General features: G+C 42.7%; 1 long non-coding RNA gene across 1 annotated transcript in view; it reads right to left on the minus strand.

Annotated features, from left to right (window-relative positions):
- The window catches only part of LOC138061590 (uncharacterized), a 30,319-nt gene extending 12,263 nt beyond the window's left edge, over window positions 1–18,056 (minus strand). Inside the window, exons 1-2 of the long non-coding RNA XR_011135441.1 lie at window positions 17,299–18,056; window positions 10,198–10,290 (exon numbers count right to left, since the gene is read on the minus strand). This is a non-coding gene — a long non-coding RNA (uncharacterized lncRNA). The remainder of the gene's footprint in view (window positions 1–10,197; window positions 10,291–17,298) is intronic.
- Between the last annotated feature and the right edge of the window lie 3,886 nt (window positions 18,057–21,942).

Raw genomic sequence — 21,942 nt, forward strand, 5'->3', positions numbered from 1 at the left:
TTTTGAAAGCCTGATTTTCCCCTCCCTCAGCATTGCTCCGTTAAGGACAGGACAGCAATGCAGGGAGTCAGGCATGTGCTCCTGATCCTACTGTCCACCCTCTTCAGCTGGGATTATAAGAGCTAAGCAGCTGTTCTGTTTAAAGCCCCTGTCTATCGTTCTTAAGTCAGCAGTGGCTATAGAGGAGGCTATAGAGGTTTTGCTCCTCCACTCTCTTCTTTGCTATTTCTTCTTCAGCTCTCTAACACCTGCCTTTTGTAAGGGTCGGTCTCCCTGGCCATTGCTGCCCAAAAGATAGATAGATCGTACCTCCCACTCAGACCAACTGGTGTCAGTGAAGTGGAAAATCCCATTTCTATTGGGATAGTATTATTACTCTTGTCATTGATGAATTGTTGTTACTATTATTAGTCTGACTACCTGGTTTGGGAGGGAAGGCATGTAATATTAACTTGTAGGTTCTGCCTTCTTTCATTTGCACTGAAAACTTAACTGCCTCTACCTTTCCACCTATTTTATAGTTACTTTCTACAGCCACTGATGTAGCAAACTCTTACAGTCATAAGGGCCTCAAAGGCTCTTTATTCCTCACCCACTCTGACAGGCCCAGTAAGAAATCCTGCACTGGAGTTGCTCCCCTGAAACACTTCCTGCGGACACTAGAATTTGAATGCTACCTTCAAAGCATAGCCTAACACTGGTCTCACTGGTTTTCTTGGAAGCAGAGTGAAAACGCTTTGGAAAATCCCATTCTTCAAATATGAGAGCAGATTTCGTCCGAGCTTGTTGAGTGGGTCCCAAACATGACAATTTAATTAGGAGGACAAGACCCTACATGCTAATGCTAACACCAAAATGCCTGTTCCACATATCTGACAGCACCAGGGGCAAATTCTGCTATCAAAGCCACGTAAGGTTTTTGACATACTGTGCTAAGGTAGCCAAGTGGAAAAAGGAGGCTGCCTGTTTAGTCTCATACGCAGACAGTAGCCACATTCTTGTAGGGAGCCCAGATCGTGTCCAAGAAATTTAGGAAGGTTAAATGAAAACCTGTCCCAAAATGGAGCTGTTTGACTTGGAATGGAACGCTTAGTCATCTGTCCTGCAGGGGTTTGCTCAGCTCCTTTGGCCTGTCCATCTGTCTGATTTGCTTCTTCATTTTTTCCATTTCCTTCCCTACCTTCTTTTTCGGGGTCTCAAACATAAAAGTGCTGGCTTTCCATCATGATGTCACCAGTTACGCAATGCCCAGGGCGTTTCTTCTGACTTTTGAAAGAACGACACAGAGGGGGAGGCACAACTGATGCTTTACAATGACATTCTTATGCCCACATGACATGTGGAAAAGTTTAGGAAGAAAATTTTCAAATGGCCCACTTGTCATTGGTTACACTGCAGGAACAGCATCAGTCCTCCCTCCTCCTTTACTAACAACTCCTATTGCATTCAGTTCCTATAATTAGGAGGTTCTCCTAATGGGCTCTCAACGACCTCCTTTATAGTTCAGGCATACCATCTAATATATAAGTTATACTCCCATTTCATCAAGTAATAAGGTAAGTGTGAGGAGGCTGAAGTTCTTGGCAAAGCCCTATATCCTACCAGCATTTATGTTTGGCTGCTGTATCTGACTCATTAGATGGAGGTGGGTAGGTGACATCATCAGTAAAGGGAAACACATGATAAAGTGAGGGTTCAAGGATTTAAACTTCAGCTAATAACATATCCAGACAAAGAGGATTAGCTCTGTTGGCAGGAAGAAAGTGTTTGCCTCTGTCAGAAGCAGGATAGCCTAAAGAGAATAAGCTGTATCCTTTTTCCTCCTTCAGCAACCAGTCTCTTGTGATGCTGGAAAAAAAAAAGGTGAAAAGGAAAAAAGCAAAAGAAACCATCTGCTCTTCAAATGGGTATAGCCATTACCTCAGCTTGTGCGTTACAGGAACATTTTTAAATCAGGTAAATTTTCTGTTTTATATCCATGATTTGTATTTCCTTTCCTTAAAGACATGGTGAGATGTAGAGTCAGACACAACAAAAGTTGTTTTAATAGCTTAACAAGTGGATCAGCATGCACAAGCCTACTCTGCCCAGGGACTGCGCTACTGCTCCTTTGTGTTGGCATGAGCAGCCGTAAATTACAGCTCAACCTCAGCTACTTATTAGCAGGCTCTGAGAGTATGAGACTGAGTAGGAATAACAACATCCCCACCCAGCAGCCCTGTGATGAAGGGAAAAGGGTGGAAGCAGAGCCTTTGCTGGCAACCTGCTGGCAAAATCTTTCCTGGCAAAATCTGCTCTCAGGGAGCAGAACTAGGTGTCATGGGCTTAACCATGAGCAGCAGGTACTTTGTGCTGTCAGAGCACATGCAGAAAATGACACCAGGTGAATGCAAAGGCAATTCTTTTTCCTGGAGCATGGTCAGCACATAGTCTTTGGGGAAACACAGGAGAGCATAAAGTAGAGACTTTTCAAGCAAGCACCTTTGCGAAACAGTGGCTCGTCACTTGAAGCTGTTAGGCAGTAGCTCAAGAGGGCACAGCCGCAAACCTGCTTTGTTATTGTTGGTTTTGTGCCAGAGCTGACACGTCATGGTCTAAAAAGTCCACAGACAACAGCAGCAGCCTCTTACTAAAACTGTTTTGAGCTGGCCCACAGATGCACATAGATGAGGCTCAACAAAAATCTAGCTTCAGAGCATATCCCACCTGTATGCCCAAGAGACGTTTCAGGTTGACTCATCACTGCACTGTCATTCTGCTGGTTTCACAACCCCTGAGCTGTACCATGTTGTCTGCAGCTGAGTTACATTGGAAGGCCTCAGTGATGAACAAGGGTGACAAACGGTTTGTAAAAGTGAAAATCAATTTTGTTAATGTTATCCTGCCTAAAACTTTCAGCCCAATTCCCCACTTTCAGCATTAAGGAAGTGCATTATAACAGATATAATATCTGTAACGGCTTGTTGCCATGGGCAGTAGAGGACGATCATGATCCATTGGCCTGGTCCAGGAAGACTTCAGTTGCTCCCAAACACAAGTACTGCAACTGATCAGTGACTTTATCATTTAGGCTCCTTACTGTGTGAGGCAGGCAGCTTCGCCCCTTTTTATTCTAAAGCTTCCGTAGCATCAGCGTAACATGCCTTACAGGAAAGGACGCTCAGCTTTCCTTTCTCCATGGCATAAACCAAAGCTTGTTAAAGCCAAAAGCTTCAAGCCTGCTGCAGGATCAGACTGCTATAGCACCTATCAGCTGAGGTTTGGAAAAAAATGAATGCACAAAAGACCCCCGCAAAAACCCATACTTCATTCTCCGGAGCAAGTGAAGACCACAATGACTGAAGTGGACTATTTTCATAGGGAGGGGGAGAGGGAACTAATTATTGCCAAGATTTAAAGAAGAAAGAAAAAAACAGTACTATGCAGATTTATCATATACCGGGCAGGCTCTAAGACCTGCTGCTGCCTCCCTGATTTCCATGACCAGCACCTGGATTTCTTAGTGTACCCTCTTTCCATACGGAGCTTGTCTGAGAGAAAGCTAACCCCTTTCTGGGCTCCTGAGTAAGGGTGCCGATAGGGTCCTGCAAAATACTGTATATTGTTCTCCTAAAGTTCCTATTAAATTGGTCTACGAACTTCGGTCATTGGCCTAAAATATCCTAGTAGGCATTTGAAGAGCTTCATCTGGGTTTTCCACTTCCGTGTTTATATTTCACAGAACTGTGGATTTGGAAAGGCTTTATCGTATGCCAATGCTCAATTAAGTATTGTGTGTTACTAGTCATTGGATGAGCTTCTAGTTTTCCATTTGTTTGGCTAGAAGCTACTCTTACCTAAAACATCAGCATGTTGCCTTGTAAATCAACGTGTTGCCTTGTAAATCAACCTACTCATTCCCTGCTCTCACATTGGAAAATAAACATACTCACCACTCTTTTTTTTTTTCAACCTAGCTATTTAGCATCTTTTTTGAAACTAAAGCAAATATTTGTAATAGGAGTTTGGAACTAAGCGGCATTCTCCTCTGTACTTCTAGTTTCTTCTGCAGGCTGCAGGATGTTTTTGTGTGTCACGGAGGTATCACGCTGGCCTCTCATACCTGCTCACATCTTACAAGAACTGAAACCAAAGGCTGTTTCCTGAAATTGCAGCAACTGAGCCCGAAGAAAAGAAACTTTCAGATGCTTCTGTGTAACAGCTGCAGGTCAAAAATAGTAGAGACTAGCCAACAGCTTCACTGCACTGTGAGTATAGGAACATACTGCCTCTAAGAAGCATGTTTCTCATTTACTGGAAGTGGGCAAGTGAGTCCTTTTTCCATAATCACATATGAGTAGGAACTGAACCTTTTAGGTCTATGGAACTGCATTTGACATTATAGCTGTCTTTTTGCTATTCAGCTGCTGCAATAACAGATATGTCCCAAAGGTTTGACATTTCTTTCCCCGACTAAATGAAAATTGCCATTCATATTTGTTACTGTGCTACAACAGGATTGAAGATGCATGTGTAGGCGCATCCTAAGGTCAGCATAAATGAGGCTGAGGTTTACTAAACCACATCCAGCTTTGGGAGGACCTGGATATGTCTAACCTGGGCATATCAAGCTTTTGGATCTTGCCCAGAAAGGGACAAAATATGAACTCGGCATTAGGACAGAGCAGTCACAGTCATCAGGAGTTCCCCTGTCTGTGGTTTGGATAAGGTGGCTTTGCTATCATTAGCTGCAGTTCCAACCTTCCACTTCTAAGACGGCTATTTTACAGGTGCTGTGACAAGCCCATAAGATGAAGGCAACAAGTGTTGTGTAAAGCCACGTAATTGCAAGGCTTGTAGCTCCCTGAAGGGATTCTGGTACCACAAGAGCCCAAAGGCAGAGTACTAGTACTACGTTGTTCACACAGTTATTATCTGCTGCTGTTTCCCAATGTAGCAAAGTTCAGATGTCTGCATGATATGTTTGCAGCTCTGTGCTGACTGCCTCATGCTTTCAGATGCTCTAGGGAAATTTTCAGGGCTGATCTTTGACTGAAATTAAAAAAAAATGGTCCAAGCACTTCATTCTGTAAATTGGCACTCTTCCTCCTGGGGAAGGGTGTCTGAATTTGCCCTACTTCCCCCTCCCAAGTAAAGAAGGGAATTTTTCTTTAAGAAATCCCTCCTATGTCAAAGGTTTTGGACAGTTGTGTGGCACAGTGAAATCTTTTTTTCTTCCTCAGACGGTGGGAAATTGTTCTTTAACAGCCTCCCACTTGGTCAGTACATGAGTGGTTCATTGCCAATGAAAACCCAGGTGCTGTTGAATTTTAGTTAGTGATTCAGGCAGCAGTCTTCCCTCTGAGTCAAGAGAAAACCAATACCCCCAGAATGGTTTTAATAGGGGCTCTGTTGCAAATTGCTTAGACAAGACATAAAATAGAGGTCCTGACCATGTCTAGGCATAAAGATCCCACGGTGCTGTTTGCAAAGGCAAGAGCATGAGTCCGCAGCAACTTTCCATTCCCTTCTGTCTATACTTCTATTCTCCTTCGCTCCCTATCACTGATGTAATAGTGTGCTGTCTTATTTGATTTGGGACAAATCTGCTTAGCAGTAGATAAAGCCTTTTAAATATATTGTTTATCACTCTCTACCTTTCTACTCTAGCATTGGCTTGGTAGATTTAAGGCAATCTTGCCCACATGAGTGTAGATATGCCCATTCAACAAACACACAGGTGAGGCCGAGTCCTCTCTGGAATTGCATGGGCACTGGTGAGGGAAGTGAGTGCAGGAAGCTTCAACCATAAGCAATCTCTATAGCAACAGGCACAGGATCTTCTACATCTTTTGCGCCCCAGCCAGTACCCTTTCTGTTCACCCAAGCACATACTGAATGCCTAGCTGGACTCCAACCCAAAAGCCTGACCCAAAAAGGTATTGATGGCTCTGGCAATTGCACTGATTACCAGTCTCAGTGGTAGCCATAGCATTGCTGAGGTGCTTCAATTTGGGCGTGCAGCTCCTAAAGGCTCTGATGTGCTTCCTGAACCAGACTGAGCTCAGTGCAGTCAAAAAGCCAAATTTCAGTTTGCACTTTGGGTCATTTCTCCACGGCCAGTGGTTCTCACTGGTGCATAGATCACAGGATAGTGCACAATGTGCTGCTCCCTCCAATCCTGATCCTCTGATGGCCCTACTGGTGTACTGCCACCTCAACATGTGCCTGGGGTCTGTCTGCCACCATTAACTACCTCCTGCCTCACAGAGGACACTCTTCTCGGTCTTCTCCTGCTAAGCCTCCTCTTTCTGAGCCAGGCTTTTCCACGGCCATCCTCTTTAGCTAGACCTGAACCACAAGTCCTTCTCTCACAGCTTCTCCAGCCCAATCTGTTTAACAGCATAGTCTAGGCAGAGAAGGTGCCACCCATGGACATGGGCTCAGGAGCCTCAGGTTATGGCCTCGTGGAATTGCACTAGCACCAATTACAGATCAGACTTCTGACCTTGCTCATCTCTGCTGTGCTTGCCTCTACTGAGGTAGAGGCAATGCTACCTGCCTTCTGGTAAAGCAGCAAGACGAGTTTCCTCCATCACACTGTGCAAGTTTCCCCTGCCTTGGAGATATGTCTTTCTGAAGGGCGTCTTCAGCCACCCCTCCCTTGGTGTGGCTTCCCGCAGGAAGGGAAAAATGCTGCTATTGACTGTGGACTATAAGGCAGGAGGCAAGCCTGTATGATAGTAAACATCTAGTCCGCAGTAAGGCAGATAGTGTCTTGATATGTTCAGTGAAAGAAGAGAAGCTGAAGTAGATCTTCTATGATCAGCTGAGAGGGACACAAATTAGTAGAAGGTGACCTAGAATAAGCTTTATCCTTGTCCCATCTCAAAGCACTTCTTGATCCCCATTCTTCTAGGTCAGTATAGTGGTGTTTGCTCTTAGCCCCCACACTGTTCTTGGCCTAGATATGGAAACTGAACTCAAACGTAAAAGGGTTTTTTTTGATTTCCTCTCCATAAAAAAAAGATGTCTTTATATAGATATTCTCTGCATCTGTCTACCTCACCACAAGTTACAGGAAATTGGTTGGCTGCCACTTAACACAGCTGTTAACACTTTGGACGAGCAGTAGCCATTGTGCTGATACTAGTTTAAATGAAAAGGATGAGGAATGCAATGGTTAGAATAACAACTGTCTCATGTTCCACAACGAACATAGACAACTTTGGGATATAAGCGCTGCGTGCCTTACCCCACTGCTAAAAACATCACTGGGAATGTATAATTCTGTTTCACAGTTCTACTGAGCATCAAAGACATTCCAGCACATTAATAAAATGTGTCATAACAACCTGATGATATGGGATCATTATATAAACATGACTAATAATTATGGCAGCGTCTAGGGACAAAACAAAATCAAGACTGCACTCTGTATGAGGTAGTAGAGTCAGTCCTGGAGAGCTTTGAATGTAAACACAAAAGATGGATGAAGTGTAGGCGGAAAGGAAGTTATAGTCCTGATGGACTTGCTGAGGAAAAAAAGCAAGGAGAGCCCTAAAAACAGCTTGTGATATGGACTGAGATGTCCGCAGTATTCTTAGAATCAAATAATGCCAGAAATTGTTCTTATGGGAAACTTCAGCTTCTCAGATCTAGACTAATCACAGTAGGATCCATATATTCTGTTTAGGATAGTCAACAGATTTCTGTATAAGTGATTGTTGACTGCCTTTTGTCAATACTGATGACATTTTGGAAGATCTGATCGTACAAAATCACCTTCAGTCAAATGATTAGGAATTAATTCAGTTCTCTTAATAAGATTCTTTATTTTAAAAAGGCAAAGTTTGATAAAGCTAGGGAACTTTGACTGAAGCCATCTGGACTGAGCAGTTCATGCTCCAACATGCAAACTTTGGAATTTGCTTTGGTCACAGGGGCAAACAGAAGGCGAGAGGGGACTATATGGAAAAGGGGTATACTCCTTCTAGCGAAAATAACCACCTCCAATAAAGAACAATAGGAACAATTAGAGTGTCAACAGGGAATGGAAAGTGGAACCCATCAGCAAGAAAAGGTATATCTTAAAGGTCAGAAGTATATGCATACAATGAAAATTATCAAAAATTAAGCTCAGCTCAGCTAGAATTTGCAAAGCAAATCAAAATAGCAACTTAAGGTTCTTCAGTTACATAAATAAAAAGGAACAAAGAAAGAAGAAGTGAAGGCACTGTTCAGTGAGGACAGCTTAGAATTTGTAACTACTGTACCCTCAAAACTCAGCGAGTATTTTCCCTCAGATATCAGTAAGGATGTAAAGTGTGGTGGTAAAAGCAGAATGACTGATAGGAGTATAAGGAAGGTGGAGGTGGAAATGATCATATCTGAGGCAGAAGCAAAGCTCAAAGAATTCCGTGCCTTCAAACTGGGGGAACAGGATACTCCCCATCTTCACCTCCGAAAGATTTTGCATGGGAAATTGTGGGTCTGTAGCACAGATCTTTAATGACTATATTGTGCTGGGTTGGTATCACAGGCCTGGGAAATAGCAAATGTAGTTCCTATATTTGAAAAAGGGAAAAAGCAGTCCAAGTAACCACGGGTCTGTTACTCCGATCTCAGCATCTGAACTGAAGCTTCATATGTTATTGGCACGTTAAAGATAGGAATAAATAGAAAATGAAATTAAAAAATCAATAAGCATTTCCCAAAGTTAAATCACTTCAAACTCATCTCTTATCTTTCTTCAGTGACAATGACTGATTTTCCAGACTAAAGAAATGCAGTAGATCTCATGTTTCTGGACTTCAGGAAGGCACTTGATGCTGTTTTGTGCGGAGTTCAGTTAAATTGGAGAAAATGGAGTATAAAGAGTATAAAGCTGACACATCATTTGGTAATCTAGCATAAGCAGAAAGCCTGTACTGAAATGAGAAGTGGTGGGTTGGAGGCAGGATGCTCATATGAATTATTCCAGGACCCACAGGCTCTGATCTGATTGAGCATCAAGGCAGTCCAGGCAGGCTTTTGCCATACGCAACAGCCTGCTGTGTCTCACCACTTCTTGGCACTCACGTGAAATGGTGATATTATTTGGGGGGCATGACAGGCCAGCTCTGTTGTCCCATGGAGTGGGATGCTGCAATGAGAGCCATGGGGGCAAGAGTGCTGGGTGCCAAGGATCTGCAGCAAGCAGAGATGTGATGCTGGTGCTGTTCACTTCTCCCCAGCATTTCTGAAGCAGGAGAACAAGGGCCATTCTGTGACATCTCACATTTCTTAAACACCTGTAGGGGAAAGGGTGGCTCAGGCTTCTGCAAGAGGAAGTAAGCATTTGTGGGGAAGTTTAGCGCAAGCACAGTTTTGATACTACCACATATGGCCAAGGGAGACTGCATTGATGCAGAAGGGATTTTCTACCTAGAAATGCAATATCCCAGACTTCTACACGTTCATCGCTAACTGATTTGATACTGGCAAATTATCTGTTTTCGTCCTTTGCCTTTCAGTGTAGTTCTTCGACTTGTTTGATTGTGTCTTGGCACTGCAAACCTATCCTCTGAGTGAACAACTGACCAAGGTCAAAGCTAAGCTGTGATACTGAATATGTTTGTTACTGTAGCCAACATGCCAGTGCTCAGTTTATTCCCCCGAGATTGCCACTCAGATCTCGCATGTGATTCCCTAGCCAGATGACTGTATACTGGAAGCATGTTTTGGGTCAGCCAGGGTTAGCTGGCTGTCTGAAGATGGTCATTCACGTCCTCATAGCAGGGAGCAGAGAAGTAAATGTTAGGGAGACAATAGTCCATCTTCCAGGGAGAAGAGGGCCAAAAGAGAAATAGGGTGAAAGGCACAGGAAAAAAGAATGTGGAAATGCCAGTGAAGGAAAGCTCACGTGTGAATACTATGTGTTACTGCTATGCTACAACCTTACTATGCTTGGCTGGGTGGAGTGGTGAACAACAGCACATGGGGTACAGTACCTACCCCAGGACCCAAGCACAGCCTGCAGGCCATGCAAGCACACATACATCAGTGTGGTGACTGGGTTATATAGACAAAAATAGGAGCCTGTGTTCATGACTTGCATTGTAGCCATTCCCTGAAAGTGTTTGCCTGCTCACCTTTTACTCAATGTGGACCACATCTGGTTTCTTCGGTATAACAAAGACTGTATGCTACATTTCCGCTATGGTCATGAATACATACCTGCAGATGCTGGTGAGGAGAGAAAGGGGAATGGCCAGAGGGTCCCTTGGGTAGGAAGATGTCAGAAGCTATCCGTGTTTGGTCACTTCTTGCCTAGTGAAACAAATGACAGAAAAGGGATGTGCTTGCTCTCTGAGAATACCTGAAGAGGTAAATACCAAGGAGGAAAAAAACATAATTTTAGCTAAGAATAATGTTGCTAGAAGGAGAAATGCAAATACACTCCCCACAGGTAGACTTAGCTTGGAAGCCACAGAAGATTTCCAGCCCTCAGTGGCCTGAGGTTGTGGAACAGCCTTCCAGTAGGAGTAGTCTTCACGAGGAAGGTGATTGGATGTTGAAAGGTTTTATATGAAATGACTGGACAGGGCAGGTCTCTGCTTCAACAGCACCATTCCAGCATTATATCTGTGACTTTCCAAAGTGGCCCCTACGTCTTTAAATAAGCCACTGGATTTACTTGTGTGCCTCTAAAAAATAGGCCAAAATTGAACAAAGGGGTTATTTGAGTATTAGGGAAAGGAATCTGGGAGAGTCCAATTTATGAATGTGTTGCACTCTCTTTATACTGGTTTAAATCCACTTTTTAGGATGACTTCTCCACACTCAGATCCTGTATTTCATGGTGTGCCATGTGCCAGGAGCACTTGATAGTGTTATATAGCAAATACTACTTCTGGGCTCAGTTTCATGCTCAGATACCCTGAGTGCAATTCCCATTGCCGTAGTCATCAGTACTGTACCAACTCTGAGGAGGTGAGAAGAAGCCGTGACAGAGAACCCTGTGATATTTAAACAATAGCTGCCTTGTACGTTTAGTCATTGAGCAGTACCTTGAAATATTTAGGGAACCCTAACTGCATATAGAAATTCTGCCTCCTTAATCCGGTCTTAACTCAATGGACAGGGAAATTAGCATGAAAGCCTCATAATCGTGTCTAGGATCTAGAGAGACAGACAGATATTGTTTTATATTCACATTCTAGCAGCATTAGTAAGCAAGCACAAGGGAAAAACACTTCTTTTTTGCAATGCATAAGGATTTTGGCAGGATGAACAAGTAGTGAAAGCTCCGCTTGTAATTAACCAAGCTATATCTAGCTTGTAGTATTGTCCAGAAGAATTCCCATTGCTCCAGTTGAAGGTGCTTCAAAGTCCATAGCAAAGAACAAACTATTGAAAAGTTTAGCTGGTAAGGTCTTTAATTATGGCTTTGTTATACATTTAATTTATAGATGAAAGAACAGCTATTGTAAGTTTAGCTGTTAAAATCACATGCGTTGCAAGTTGTTAAATAGGCTTCTTGCTGTTTATTAATCCCCAAATACGTCAAGAAAGTAATTTAATATAATGTATGTGGTGCTTTTTTTCTTCTTTTTAAGTAAGTTAGATTTAATTGGATGGGTACTGCACTGAAGCAGAAACAGTGGAATGCATTTGAAATTAAATATTTCAGGGCAAGATTTTAGATTTAAATTCTAACTGAGATGTCTGAAAGAGGCACGGTTAACTTGAAAACAACGTGGGTGCCTAACTTTCTGGACCTGCTTCAGTTAGCAGTAGGCTCTAAAATTACTGAAACCCAATAGAAAAGCAAATTCTTTTTTTTCCAGGCTGAATTCGGCGTAATGTTGTACCTAATCACTTTCACTGCTGCCCTCATAAAGCCAAAGTAAGTCTCATCACAAGGCCGAACACTCACAGATTCTTTCCGCACAGAGCCCCATGGATACAAATGCCTCCACGCAGTCCGTTTCCTTCCCACCAAAAAGATCCATTTGAAACACTGCAGTAAAAAATATTTCCTGGACGGCAAACAGGATCAAGCTGTGAACTTCCTCCCTGGTCCTTTCAGAATGCTACCTTTTTTAAACTAGTCCTACCAAAAAAAAAAAAAAATCAACCTCCGCGAGAACCTGGATCACAAAGCATTAAGCAGATCCCACTACAGGGTAGATACCCCTGTTGGCAAAATACAGTTAAAGATGAAGCAGATGTAGAAATGCTGTGTTAACTCTAGGCCTACACCCCCTTTTCAAGCATCTGCTTTTCCCTGGCAGACCTATGTTTTGGCTAACCTTTATTTCAGAGATAGTGAGAAGAGAACCATAAGCAGTACTGTGGCTTTGGATTTTCTCCTTGGGCAGTGTAAGAACACAGCTGTGTGATCAGAAATCTATGTCTGTGTTATTTTTTCCCTTTGGCTGTATGTGTTGGCACCTAATACTCCCAGTCGACCCTGTAACGTGCTAAGCACCGCTCACACGAACAAGGGTGCAGCCCCAGTGCAAGCTAGCTCATTTAGTCAACGCACACGCTGGCGGCAGCACTCTCTGCTGGGGAGCCCCCAGCAGATCTCAGAGACCCTCACTGGGAAATGGATTTAAAATCAGGGTGCACTTCCGAACCGCCGATTAAGCAGTGCTATTGAATGCCTTCTGAAGATGAGATTTACCATCTCTACAGACAGCAACCCTGCCAGCAACAACCCCTAAAGTGGCCCAGAGAACCTCTCAGAGCAGGGGGGATCTCAAGTGCTTGAAGGGGCCATATAAACTAGTATGCTGCCAGGCTCGGTGAGTAATTTAAGCTCGGGATAAGGAACAATGCTCATTAGGCAAGAAAGGAGAAAACTAGAAATAAGTTACTTGTTTAGCTAACCAAAGTCAGAGCAGATTAAAGACTGCATTTTCCAAAGAATTTAGGTGAACTGCACAAATATTATTCATAAACAGTCAGCAAATGCATGTCAATTAATTTGTAATCTGCTTGCAGACAATTTCTAAGCACAAAATGAGGCCACATTCACAAAATAAATTATTCACTACAAATGATTCACCAGCCCTTTAAATTACTTAATCCTTGATCTCTTTTTCCAAACAGAGCAGATGAATTTCTCTGGACTGTTTTTAGTGTCTGTCCCAGAAACTTAATTCTTTTCCATTTCTTCTTTATCCTCATTTGGTTTCTATTACATTTTTCTTGCCTGTTACCTAATCCTAATGAGAACTCTTTCCTTCTTCATTTATTTCCTTCCAGCAAAATCCCTGTTAATTGTTGTCTTCTGTTTGCTAAAGTGACTTTCAGGATGCTGGGTATTATATATATTATATATCCTTTGCTGGTTCACCTCAACCCTCTTCATTTGCATTCTCTGTCCTCAAGGTCTCAGCAGAAACTCCCTCTCTGCCACCGAACAGCATGTTTTCAGCCACTTGTCACTACGCACTTGCACACCCACCTGTATCTCGTAGTTTGTTTCTCAGCCTTCTTGAATGCCACAAAACCACCCTTTTACAAATTCCCATTCACTTCATGTGTAAACAGTTGAATCAGCTCCTTGGTACGCATTTACTGTTACTGAACTGTCATCAATGGCGGTAGCTATTCAGAAAACGTGGAAAAGGGTTGGAGCTTTACTGTCATATGCTTTACAGGTGAGTTACGACTGTCTTAGAAGAAGCCACAGAGATGAGCTCTAAGCCAAGTCGTCTGTGCCTTTGCCACCACCGAGCTACCTAGCTTGGCTCTGCATGGCGAGGGGAAAGGAGGCTCCTCGACATACGGTCTCCCGTGAAAACAGAGGCAACAGGAACAGGCAGCGGGTAGTGTCCCTGCTCTGCACCCTCCTTCACTGGCAAGGTCCAGGGTAGGGGAAGGTGGATGACACCCCTCGAAAGACATGACGTTAACTCCCCTGCTCCCCACAGCTAAGGGGGCACGAGAGAAGATTTTGATCCCTTTGCCTCGGTTCCTCCTTTCTGTTCCTCCTGCGGTGGCAGAGCCACACATAGTACCAAATTCAGCCTGATGATAGCTAACGGTTTAGTCTCACCTTGCGTTAGCAAGGGATAATCTTCTTATTTTCAGCTTCCCTGGGACCTTGCCTATGGCTTTAAGACTAAGGCACCAGAGCCCATCTTTTCTGTAGGCACCAAAATTCAGACTGAAGTCCATAGCTGTTTGGGTGTCCTTCCTCCTTTTCCTTTGGCCTGGGAGGTTCATCTTCTCCAGCTCTTTTTACTGAAGGACTGTCTTAGGCAGTGAGATACACTGAGTGAATCGCATGTGTCATTTGCGGTAATATTTGGGCATAAACTATGTTCCTGCAAAAACATCTGCTGGCGTTTGAAAGCTTGTCCATTAATGTCACATACCTGTGATCGCTAAACTAAGCAATGAGCAGAGCGCAGGCCTTAGGACTCCCTGCTCTCAGCACCTCTTTCTCTGTGCCATTGTTGCCTCACTGAATTGAAAGTTAGAGCGCAAGCAGGCTAAAGCTGATCTGCAACTCTCAGGACGGTCTTTTCCTTGACACGACTAAGCAAATTTACTCCATCACTGGTGAATGGCATTAGGTGCCACTTGTTTGTCAAGCTAAGGGCACAGCGGCTGTGAAAAAGGCTTTTCCAATTATGTGAAAGCACCACACTAAAATTTGCACATGCTTCAAAATGCTTTGAGTTATAAGTGGTAGTGTTTTTTTTTTAACTACATCCTTGCGCAGCAGACTGAATTTCTCAGTCCTACATGTTAGTCATTTACTTCTCAGCAAAATGAATGTAAAGTGCTGCCAGATCAGAGTGGCTCAGTTTTGTATTTGCTTTTCACAACAGCAAATGACTGAGCACAGGGCAGAGCCATCAAGTCAGACCACAGACAAAATTTTCAAAATATCTAAGCTATAAAAGCTGAAGAGTCCAAAGCCCAGCTTTTGAGGCAACATCTTCATTTTAAAAAGCACACTCAGGACTTGGTACTAGTGCCTGTTTGCAATTAAAATCCACTACGCTCTCTTAGAGCCACGAAAACATGAACAGCCACGTTACCAAGCCCAACTGTCAGAGCAGGAAGTGACAATTCTGCTTCATTTCCTATGCTCACCCTTTCTATGGCCAGTTATTTCTTAGCATCTGCCAAGACAAGAGGAGCACGCTTGCGGTGACATTTTAAGATGCCCCTTTTATTTATTTTCATTTTTCAAGGAAGAGTCTTGCTATATTTAAGCCATAAACCGAGTGGGAAAGACCTGACAAACTGAAATGTAGAACTTATATTGACTTTGCCTCACATTATCAATCATCTGTGCTCCTAGAACAGAAACTTTCTGTTGTTCTGGTAACAGATTTTATACAAATGTGCAACATAAAATTGCAAGCAGTAGAAGTGAGTGACTGCTAGCTTAACCACATCTTCTCTAAACTGGTAACACAAGCTAGTGTCCTAAAATAAACATTGTAATTGCGGTTTTGGTTTTAGAGCCATAGAACAGTTGATGGCTTTGGCGCGTGTAAAGGAGAAAAAAAATCTCTTCTTCCAAAAGATGAGAAAATCCCCCTCAAACTGTCATGGTTGAAGTTACTACCTCCTAGAATGATGCAGCCATGATATAAAAATGTAACTGTTACCATTGAAACATTCGTTCAAACTTACTGAAAGCCAAGTCAGCCGGCCTAGCTTGCGTTTGAAGATCAGAAAAAAATTCCTCCAAAATAGCTATGAGGTTCAAAGTAGTTCACTAGTGTCCTAAGCCGGCGAGCATTGGAGTTCCACCACCACTAGGCATTTTCTGAAGGATTTTGCTCAATCAAGGATTAAACGACCAGCTTGCCAACGCTCGTTTTGGGACATACTGGCTCATCAGTCAGTGAACTAATGAACTTCTGAAGTTTCTTTCACACGAGACTAAAGCAGAAGAGCTGCAGGAGATAAACTGATGTAGTCTGTGGACTGCATCTACAAGTAAGTGTATACTAATAAGCCTTTCTGATTATGTGTAGCTACACTGAATTGTTGTTTATTAGTCGGCATGTGTTGACAACTGGCTTACAATCAGATTATGTTCTGCATAGTAAATTGAAATAATTCTCTACTGAGGCACCCTAGGAAGTGCTGGGGTACTAATGAATCCAGAACTGATGTTTGAGTTCCCAGCACTGTAAGCCATTTGCAGGATGAAATACAATCTCACACTGTAGTAAAGAGATTTCCATGCACAGCCTAGACATTTCTCTTTCGTTCTGCTAAGGGAGAGGAAGAAAATAGGCCTAGTTAACAACAACAACCAACTCTTAGTTAAGTTGAGCTACTCAGTTTTATTAACTGCCACATTTTTAAAAGAGGGAGATACTTACTCTCACCTTCCTCTCTTTCCTGCATCTAGAGAAGACAACTGAGGAAACAGCAAGAAAGAAAAGAAACCTATTGTTCCCTGTTAATCAGATGCCTACAGCTGTGCAATGTCATTACAGTCTTTTCATTTTGGTCACTACATTCATTTCATTTCTTGTTTCCACCAAGAAAGATTCACTTTGGAAATTTTCCAACCAGGCCACCTCTAGATGGAACAGCAAGTTTGAAGGCTAGCTTTTGTCAAATGTGTTATTAAACAACAAGGCAGTCCTGAAAAAACTATGTTGGTTTACCCCAGTAATGGTGTGGACAAGGGAACTCGCAGTATTGAGGAAGATCAGGCAGGCAGCTGAGTCAAGAGCGACGGTATGTGGTGGCTTCAGCTGTCCACATACAGGCTGGGCTAATATGAGAGGAAATTCTCTATACCTAAAAGAGCTGCTGCTTAGAAAAAAACTGTTTCCATGGCACAACTAGTTTTGACTTGATAAACAGTTCCAGTTAAGTCAAAAACAACAGTAACCAGAACATACTTCAATTCTACCTCATCAAGGGAAGAATCATACCCCAAAACTACATTGGTAAAAGTGAACTTCAGAGGGGGGTTTTCTAAAAATGGAGGAAGCGGTTGAGAAAGACCCTAAAGTCAAAAAGAAGGAAATTTAAATCCTTTGACTCAGCAGAGAGAAAAAGTGCATGTTCCACACAACCCGTAAGAAGAGCCACAGAAGGTATGCGGACAATAAATAAAACAGAGGACAATAAATAAAACAGCACACATCGGATTCAATGGCAAAGTTCAAAATGTTATTCAAATCGCGCTGGTATACACCAGAAAACGGAAATTTTGAATCTAGTGCCGCTGAAAGAAACAACATAAACAAACACAGGTAAATTCTAAAGATCGAAAGGAGAAGGAGGAGACAAGCTGAGGGAAGAGAACAGGTAAATAAAGATTTAAAAAAATACCTGTGACATTACAAAGTCTTCAGATATGTTAAAAACTTGTCCAAGAACAAAACAGTAGTTCCGACAGATTCCTGGGAAGTCAATGAATAAATCTAGGTTAATAAAGATATTGAAGAAAAGATTTTTCTACAATATTTTCTGGAATCTGTCTTCATCAGAGAATTCAGCAATGAAACATCTCTTTCCAAACACTAAACATGATACTCTGTCAGAGTTTGTCAGCAAAGGAAATAATGGGACCAAGAGAACAGCTATCTTTAATAATGAGTGACGGTAGGTAAAGTACTTCTCTATTTCCTGTAACACAAGAGCCAGTCAACAAACACTGAGAATCAAAGACAAAATGTAACAAACCATTTCCGTATCTCCATTAAGCAGAGGTACCACTGGAGTATCATGAAACTTAACAGGTCTACTGGTGAAAAGGATCAAGCTCTTACACTGATACTAAGATAACTAATTTTGAAAAGCATGTGCATATTGGTAAGGGTATTCCATTAACTTCATGTTCTTCAGGGCATGCACCAGTGACTAATAAGCATGGGTAGAAAGGAAGTTCCCATATATGCAGATAATTCTATAAATAATCACTACAGAATTTGGTCAACTCTTTACAAATTATTTAGTGTTGCTGCGGTTAAACACAGGATAGTGGATAAGGAACATCGCTGCACTAACGCAGTGCAGTAATTCCTATGTCTCTGCTCTGTTCAGAGAAAGCTTGAGATTTGCAGCAAGATTGTTGGTATCTAAGAGAGTGCGCTGCTTCTCTTTCTCCACTGAACATGTATTTCATGTGGATATGCAGAAGTAACAACCAAGTATCCTGCAGGTTTGACTGAAACCATGTTTTTGGTGTCTATAATGTCTTCTGAAATTATATCTGGACATGCTGGAGGCCTAGTGCAAATCGCCTGTTTTGTTTATTTGTTCTATGGCTAAATGCTAAAACTCCAGCAATTTCTTTGTGTGCTTAACTAAAATAAAGCTTGACTAAGCAAGGGATGGTAAACCTTACTCGTAAAAAATGCTAAGAAAGAAGAGATTTTGAATTCCTAAATACCCCCATTTACCCATTACAAAAATACTGTTTGCTGACCCATAATATATCTGACCTCTAATATCTGAAAAGAGCTCTTCTGATGTTCTCTTTTAATTAGCATTATGCTGTGAAGTTCTTTGCGGTACATCAGTAAGCTGTCATATCTGCCATGGGTATTACTTTATTTTTTGCACTTAGTGTCCTATATCATCCCATCCCCTGCTCACTGTTTCATAGCGCTGAGTAGGCAGGCATCTAGTAAAAGAATTCACAGTGGCCCAAGTGCAGTAACGGGAGCAATGGGCCCTGGAAATACCTAGATAAAGACAGAATTCAAATATTCAACTGAGAAAAAGCCTTTGGGAGTTAGAGGCCCAAATCCCACTGACCTGAACTTCAACTCCCTGAGGCTTCCTTTAAAATCTCAGTCTAAATTTCAGCCAGCCAATACCAGCTAAACACCGTGGGGTTTCTTTCAACACACGGGACTAAGTAATAACAGACTACGAGGTTAAAAGAAATACATGAAGATGGTTGTCGTCTTTTTTCCAAATTCTGTGGTGAGGCATCCATGAAGTTCGCAGTCGTTTAGACTGTGGGGTCCTAGGTTTGCTCTCTGAGTGCCATGCATCGCATCAGGCTCCTTATATGAAAGATGCTTTGCAGCTTCCCCTGTGGGCTTTGTCTGTGAGATTTTCCCAGCTGATCCACTTAAAATTAGACAGCAGCTTCTGCGCTGCTGCTGCTCTGGTTAAGTAAGTAATCTTTTCTGTATGGGCAACAAAATACTTTAAATGCTTCCAGGGTGTCTCTGTGAAGTGTTGAGCTGTTTCTAGCACCTATTTTAAATCTGCATTAAAAGGAATTCCCAGCAGAGTTATAGCTTTATCACCTAAATTAAACCTTCAAGCAGGTTCTTCATTCTCGCCTGGAGGCTTCACCTCCTAGCAATCTGACACGAACCAGGACACTTAAAACTGGGCACTCATTTTTCACCGAGCAGTGTTTACCTAATTAAGAGCTTCTCAGTAGTCCCCAGTTAGTTAATTGTGTCATTAGCAGCAGTTTTGACACGAGGAACAACTCGTGTCTTGAGGATGGGGCTGGCTCCTGTTAGCGAAGCCCAGCGGAGTGTCTCCCTGGGGAGCTGGCAGCAGCCTGCTGCAGCTTGTACAGCACAAAAGAGAGTAATTGGTCCCCCGAGGGGCTGTCTATTCAGCTGCCAATAGGGATTGTTTTTCCTTGCGAATAACAAGCCAAGCTGCCATGGCTTCTCGGCGGTATATTAACTTGTGGCTCGTGTGCACGGCGGCTCGCGCGAGGGATTAGATAACGGGGCAAGCGTTACAGCTGCCCTCTTCGCAGCCCTACGGCTTACGGCAGCGCGGCACGGCCAGGCCTGATGGAAGCGGCGGTGTAGCCAGGCTGCCTGATGGCTCCACCAATTTACAGCGCTGCTTGCCAGGAGCTGGAGAGCGAAACCGCTGTAACCTGACGGGGCGCTTGAAGAGCACGAGTGGTCTGGGATCCCAGTAGGCTTGGCCAGGGATGCTGTCTGTTGCTGTTGTTGTCTTAAGTCCTCAGTTAGTTAAGAACGGAAAATGCAAACAAAGGCATGTGGAACGGGGAACAACTGGTGCTGCTTTTCCTCCTCGGACGGCAGTGATAAAAGAGCTTCTGGTTCCCCCTGCTCACAGATGTTGGCTTCCCACCGGCCCACGTGGCCTGGAGCGGGCTGCCTCCTAGATCCACAGGGAGTGGGAAATACGCTGCTCCATCTGTGCCATCCGAGTCTCCCTTCCCTGGGGAGCTGGCTGAAGCACAGAGGACCTTCTCCTCCGAGGCATTACGCCATCCACTCTCCCACCACTTTCTGCTTGCACACATGCGCACACATGCTTCATTTGGGCAGCCGTACGTACACACACCCCTGCGCTACGCCCGCAGTGAGAGCCAAGAGACCCCATGAGGGCGGGAAAAAATATGGCAGTTAACCTACATAGCACTAAGATTAACAGTGAAATTAACAAAGAAAAGGTTTTAAAACTATATCAATAGACAAAGAAAAAATAGGAAAAGACAGTAAACTTTTAGAACCTAATGTTCTTATTTCAAGCTGCCTTCTTTACACAGGCAGAATCATGACTTTTGCCAAAACAGAGAAGTTCCGTTTCTGCCAGTATATTGTACCCCGTTTAATATTAAAAAGTTTCAGTCTGGGCCAAAATTCCTGTCCCCTAGCGACCAGAGTCCAGATCCCCGCTCAGTCCCTGGTCTGCAGAGTTCTGCCTCCCTCCCTGGCCTATGGGAGCTGGAGTCAATGTTTTTTGTGGTTTAGGATCAGGCACAAGAGAAAAGATAAGAGCGTTACATCCTACCTCAGGGAGGCATATAGCTATTGAGGAAGATACGGATGTGAACATTTTCACATTAAGGCTGGCACGGAAACAAGATCTTCTGAGCCTAACTGAGGTACAAATGCAAGTCATACAATGGTGAGGAAGAGATCTACACCTCAACCTTTGCTTGGGGTCTGGGTAAGTATAACACGGCCTATTTCTGGATGTGTAGGATGAACAACATGTAGTCATACGTCACAGCACATCAGTTAGTTACTGTGCATATAGTGACGTGATTTATAGGCATATTAAACCACAAAGTGCTTTAATGATTATTTGAGGCATGAAGGAAGGGAAAAATGAGGAAGAAAGGGTTTTGGCTTTTTTAAATCAATATATCTATTAAAGAATCAGTACAAGTTTCCAAGGGAATGTTCAGTTAACATCATTAATAGACTAGTTTTCAATGGTTTGATAATTCCTTCTGTCACACAAATTATGGAGTAATGATATCTTCATGACATTACATAGAAAATTATATTTTTCATGAATACTAATTTATAAAAAAACTCAAATCAGTAATTATTGCTTCCAACAAATATTCTGTACATTAAGATAAACAAGATCTTCATCTCTCAAGGATCCTTGAACATAAGCCAGAAGCTGGCAAACATTTTCCAAAAGCAAGAGCTGCACATAAACAGAATAACATAGGGATTAATAACATTTCCCTTCAAAGTGGTAAAAACAAGTGGAACAGTAGGCTTTCTGAATTCAAAGCAGTCCTAAAGAAAATGGGCATTTGACAAAGCAGGTAAAGTTGTCCAGTTTGAAGTTATAACAAGACATCTATGGTTGGAAAGCTGGGACAATCGTCAGAGTGGCCCTAACATTAAGTAATTCACAGAGAAGAGAAAGGAGTAGAAAGGCCCATAAGGTTCAGTTAAGTCCAGGATGTAAAGACATTGCACAAAAATCTTGCAGAGTTTCCATGGCAGACAATCTAGCAGGAACAAAGCATTTTTTATGTAAATCGATGAGAAGTTGTGCATATTTAAGAAAGGAAGCAGCTTTTATTGTGATAGTGTTGGCATCTATAGGAAACCAAGTGGAAAACTCCTGCACAAATTTAAATACTACCCAAATATTCACAGCACACATTGTTTTAATTTGTAGTGTCTTTTCAATGTTAACCTCCTAGTTTCCAGAAATATAATCAGAGATCTGAAAATCTTCAGAATAAGAGAAGAATCAGAATACTGA

This window comes from Struthio camelus, chromosome 1, assembly GCF_040807025.1.
Source record: "Struthio camelus isolate bStrCam1 chromosome 1, bStrCam1.hap1, whole genome shotgun sequence".
NCBI classification, from domain to species: Eukaryota; Metazoa; Chordata; class Aves; order Struthioniformes; family Struthionidae; genus Struthio; species Struthio camelus.